Raw genomic sequence first — 6,000 nt, 5'->3', positions numbered from 1 at the left:
GATGCGGGGCTCGATCCCAGAACCCTGGGATCATGGCCTGAGCCGAAGGCAGACGCTTAATGAATAAGCCACCCAGGTGCTCCAAAATGTCCCTTACTTTCAATTTGTTTGTTTCCTGATGATTAGATTTAGGTTATGGGGTTTGGGGCAAGAATGCCATTTAGTGATGTGTTTTCTGGGCATTGTATTGGGAGGTATGTGATGTCAGTTTGTCTTAAAAAAGTGGCACATTCTTCAGAGTTCTCCATTGTGACTATACCATTTTTCTCCTCTTGGCGACTCATAACTAATCTGTAGGGACATTTTTGAGACCATGTGAATGTCCCGTTCCTCATCAAATTTTCACTCATTGGTCTTAGCATTCATTGAACATCATGCCTGAATTAGGTATTGTAAAGGAGTTGGAAAAATAACATTTTTCTCTTTATTTTCTTCTATATTGATTAGTTGGTATTCTGCTGCAAGGAAAAGATACCTCCCTCCCCCGGCTTCTTTATACTTATGTATTTCTTTCTTCGTCTGAATCAGTGTGAACTCATGGATTTCATTCCATGTACTATAATGCATTTCTGTTATTATTCATTTTGATACTATAATTGATCCAGATCAGGCTCATTTAAGCTCCTGTCTTAAGTTCTTCTCATGCGTCCCTCTCAATCTTTGAGCTTTTCTTACTTTCTGGCCTGATAAGATGCTCTGGGGCTTATCTTAATTTATCTGTTTATTTAGTTAAATGTTTATTAGCTGTTTTTCCCCCACTAGAAGATAAGCTCTCTCTCTTTACCACATTCACCCTTAAATCATCAGGCATCAATTGTCCAAGAGCAGTCTTAGGAATATATTTCTAGAACTAATGAGGATTATTCAGCAAGAAGTATCAAGTTTCATACATTTCTTAGCTGTACGTTCGTAACAACAGAGTGTGGAGCCAATGAGGCCGCATAGATGGTTAAGCCCATGGGCCATGGAGGTAGAACTTCCTGGGTTCCCCTCTAAACTTCATCACTCCTTAACCACCGACCTTGAACAAGTGACTTCTCTCTAAGTCTCGGTTCCATCATTATCAAAATTGGACATCATAATAGTACCTGTTCGTTCACACATTTGTTTTCAGGACAAAGAGAAGATACATAGAGTGCTTACTGCAGGGTCTGGAACATGGTAGCTGGCCAATAATTAGTAGCTATTATTATTACAATACACATTTTCTCACCTAATCTTTCTGGCAGGTCTGTGAGATATCTCCATTTGTAGATAAGGAAACCAAGGTTCAGAGTGATTAACTAACTAACTTGTGGTCACACAGCTAGATGGTGAGAAAACCCGGGCAGGAACAAAGAGAGGGCTTTCCTAGTTCAGTGAAGGGTGGGAACAGGCCCAGGCGAAGCAGGGCCCTTCTACACCCGGCCTGGCTGTGCAGGCCTCCCTCTCTCCGAACCTCCTGCACCACACAGTGTATGCAGAGGGGGTCACCTCTTCTTGTACAGTGAGGAAGTGACCAGTGCCTGACAAAAGAGGGACAGCCTTTTTACTATCAGAGGCTCATCAGGGCCACCATAAACCATACGTTGCTAGCCTGAGAAAGGCAGCAGAATGGTGGTTAAAGTCATGAACCTGGGTTAGACCTGGTTTTTCATCTTGGGTGGGAAGTCTTGGGTAAATTACCTAACCTCTCTGGGTTTCAGCTTATCTATAAAATTTCAGGGCGTTTGCACTGGCTGTTCCCTCTGCCTGCAATGCTCTTCCCCCCACCCACATAGTTAACCCCTTTATCTCCCTCCTATCTTTATGCCAGTCCCTGAGGCCTACCTTGATTAATGAAATTCATCCCCTTTTCCTTACTCTGTTTTCCCCATGGCATTGATCACCATCTAATGCTGTACCATTCACTTATTTATTATTTTCATTGCTCATTGCCTTCCCATCTCAGGGGAATGGTCCCTCTAAGAGAGCAAGGATTTCACTCTGGGTCCTAGCTGTATTGCCAGCACTGAGGAAAGCGTTTGGAATTAATACTAGGGGAACATTCCTGGTTGTTGTCAGTGTAAACAAGTCACACCACCTTGCTGAATTGTAAGGAAGTGCTCAAAACAAGCGGTGCTATCAGGTCATGCTGACGTTTAAGACCCTCTGGAATTTGATCATGGTTTTAATGCGAAATTCCTACCATTGTTCCTTGTAGCCTAAGGCTTCCAATAGGTCTCGGACTTTCCAGTGCCACCAGCAGCATAACCTCACCTGGGAGCTCCGGCCCAGCCTGATGGATTCTGAATAAGCCACGGAACAGAACCCACAGGTGATTCTCGTGCAAAGCCAAGTTGGAGAAGTGCCAACTTACGCCACCTTCTTCTTTCCTGGAATCTGTCTTCCGGCTCTCCGAACCTTCCTTCCTTGTCCTCCCCCCAGCTTCCAACTTGACTTCAAGGCCCTTTGCAAGTTTGCTTCTGTTTCTCGGAGGGAACTTCCCACATTCCTCCGTCCTTTCTAGAACATATCTGTCTACACACTTTGTCTCCTTATGGCCCCCTTCATCAGACCATAAGCTTTGGGAGGCAAGGCCTTCCCCTCCTTATCTCCGGATCCCACTGTGTCCGCCTGCCTTAACTTAATAAGAATCTGTCCTATGTGCAAATGAATCATTTGATGACTTTGTCTCCTTTGTTTATATTAAGGATTTAAAGATGTTTCACACAATATGACTTCCATGGACTCTTAGGTCTTAAACTGCATGCTTCCTAAGGGCAGGACCTACGCGGTCTTCCCAAGGACCCAAACTCACTTCGTTATATTCAATGAACATGGAGTACAACCCAAGTGCCAGTCCTCAGATAAAGCGGCTGTCGGGGAAATAAATGTGATTGAGACACAATTTCTGGAAGTAACTCACCATCTTGGGAAGGGGATAGAGCTTCCCCACCGGGACATGCTTGTAGGGGTCCTCTTTTCAACATCGTCCAAATCAGCTGAGAACAATCTGAAAGTCCACCTGCAGGAGGAAAAAAGCCATTGTGCAATTGTGCTGCGAAATCCCATTCAGCAGTGTTTTGAAGAGAATGAGATAAATAAAGGGTTACTGCCTGGGGAAGTATTTGATGGACAAATACGAAAACATCTTGTAGAATTTGTGCCATTTGGTATTAATGATATCTTAAAGATAATCTTGTTTATATTGAACATATGCAAAAGGACTGAAAGGACAGACACAAATTATTAACAGTGATCAGAGGACACTTTAGCCTTCTCTGCATTTTTTAAAATATGGAGAACACATATATGTATTATTTGTGAAATTATAAAATACATACTAGTTTAAAAACATAAAAATATTACATTCAAATAATATTAAATTCAAATAAATTCAAGTCAAGAATAGGTGCCTCTGGGTGGCTCAGTCAGTTAAGCATCTGATTTTCAGTTTCGGCTCAGGTCATGATCTCAGGCTCATGGGATCAAACCCCGTGTAGGGCTCTGGGCTTAGCAGGGAGCCTGCAGGAGATTCTGTCTCTCTCTCTCTTCCCATTGTCTGTGTTCTCGTTCTCTTTCTCAAATAAATAAATAAATCTTTTAAAAAATTCAAATAAAAAAATAAAATGGGGGCAACGTGACCAGGACTGGGAGGTGGGGAGATATCAGAGGCTTTGGAAACTTAACTGCAGCCAACTTACCCATTTTATGGATGACTCAACTGAGACCCAGCAGAAGTTAAGTGACTTGCTTAGACTCCCACGGTTACTAGATGATGTCGGCCACCTGGAGCACAGGGGCTTTGTACTAAATGTGGAAAGGGCCCCAAGTGGAGAATGAGGAGGAAGGGCCCCAATCCCACCAGGCTCGGTGTGGTCATTCCCAGCTGTCCCCATATGTCTGAGTCTGATCTCCATTAATTCTTTTGAAAATGAAATCTTGTCTCTGGTTCCAAGACTCCCTTCCCTAAGATGATGGAGACATGGAAATTTCCTCTTTCCCCTGAGGGCAATCACCTCCCCCTTGCTCCTTTTTATCTGCTTCCTACAAAGGTAGATCTTTGACGCTGACATCTTCTATGATGTTGCAGGAGCTCTACAAATGACTCCTCCTCTCCCAATATTCTGGGCCACGGCCTGGAGAGCTGCATTCCCAGCACCCTCTCCCAAGTTCTCCATTTCACCCTGAACCCTAACCTTGTGACCGTACACGTGGGCAGGGCTGGTCTCCCCGGCACGGGTCTGATAGGCATTACCTCCAGGGAGCCAGAGTCTTATTTTTTATGCCTCTCTCAGACCCCAAGGAAATTGCAAAAAATTCATTGCGAAGGCGGGCAGTGCATGTAAAATTAAACAACAACAGACTTGATTCCAGAAGTGTCTATATATTCATTTCAAGACACCATAGAGCGGGAGATGATTTCCTGGGTAGTAAATATACAGAAGCGGTCCATCTGCAGCAAGACAGAGGAGTATGATACATTTCTCTGAGTGCTCAGTGCACAGGGAATGTTGAGGAAGGGGCTTTGAAACAAACGAAGCACGGTCTTCAAAGGTGCCCTGTCTAGATGCTGAAATGCATTGCACTGGAATTCAACGGAAGGCCATTTTAATTTAGTTTCTCTAGCCAAAGACATCTAGCACTGAAGGAAAGGAGGAAGCGTCCGAATGCCAGTAGAGGCTGAACATGTAAATCAGCCCTGCTCTGCACATTTATTACTGAGAGTTGAGTGTAGCAGACATGGAAGAACCAGATTTGGAAACAGCATCTCTAGTTCTGTTTGGCTACATTTGCCAAGCATAATAGATTAGGAGCCATTATGGGTGTACCCAAGTAATTGCACTTAATTGTTTGTGCAAATCAGACGATCTATCAGCAACAAGCCCAATTAATTAAAGGCAGACACACAAGTCAGATTGAGAGGGAAGGAGGAGGCCTGGGTGTGTTTCAAAAATGAGGCCTGTCTTATTTTACTTTATTTTGGAAAGCTGCAGAGAGAACACACCTCATAACAGTAGCTTGTGTGGAACAGTCCATCAGGACAGGGTAAGGGGATTTTTACTGGACTTCCTGGGACCCTGTGAGAGGCGTAAGGTTCACGACACTGATGAGGGACTGAGAGAGGAAAGAAACTGTCAGCGCGGGAGTAGGGCTGGTCTTCGGTAGCACAGCGAAGGGGAGGGAAGGCAGGTGGAAAACAGGCCTAGAGTGATTTGAAAATCAAGTGAAAACCAAGTTCAAGGCATTCTTAAAGTGGAACTTTATCTGGTCTTTATCTAGGAGACCTCAAATCCCATTATGCAGGATCGAGGGAACCCACAACTTCTGAAGGCAATCTTTCCCACATTTCTCCCTTCCTGGACACCTTCACAATTCTCAGAATATTCATGAGTCTCTTGTCCTACTATTTACATTTTTCCTTTAAATTGGTAAATTGACTTCCAAAAGGGTTTCAGCCAGCCACCATTTCTTATGAGTGCTTTCACCACTTACACACCAGTGTCGTCCGCCAGATCCACCCATCCACGCCACGAGAGCCCATGCGGATGGGTTCCCATTCTTTCGAGCAAACCACAGAGGTGAAATGCCCCCCACTTTCTCATTGGCCAGTTTTAAAATATCCCCTTTCTTTTTCAGCCCGTGCATCCTGATCTCTGTAACAATATCCCAGCCTTATTGTTTGCAAAGTCAATTTACAATTTACAAACATTTGTAAATTGTCCTACTGTCTACTCTACTGTCCTCCTATTTGGAGCTGAAATTCAGCTCTGCTCTCTCCCTGGAGGCAGAGGAGAGGTTGCTAGCGGGAAAAGGGACGCCAAGATGGTTCATGCTTCAACCACATATATTTTGGGTGTCCTGGCAGGTTCTAGGTGGGTTGATACAGGCTTTCTTGGGTTAAGTCAGGTCAACCAGCTTTTATTGTGAAGGCTTATTGGTTTCATTGCCTATGGAGGCCACCCTGATCGCCTCTCTGAACTTCGGCAATTTAACTCAGGTCCCCACCCCACCCAGTCTCAAAACTGGCACTAGAGC

The sequence above is a fragment of the Mustela nigripes genome, chromosome 12 (genome assembly GCF_022355385.1).
Source record: "Mustela nigripes isolate SB6536 chromosome 12, MUSNIG.SB6536, whole genome shotgun sequence".
Lineage (NCBI taxonomy): Eukaryota > Metazoa > Chordata > Mammalia > Carnivora > Mustelidae > Mustela > Mustela nigripes.
Note: the sequence above shows the minus strand (reverse complement) of the source record.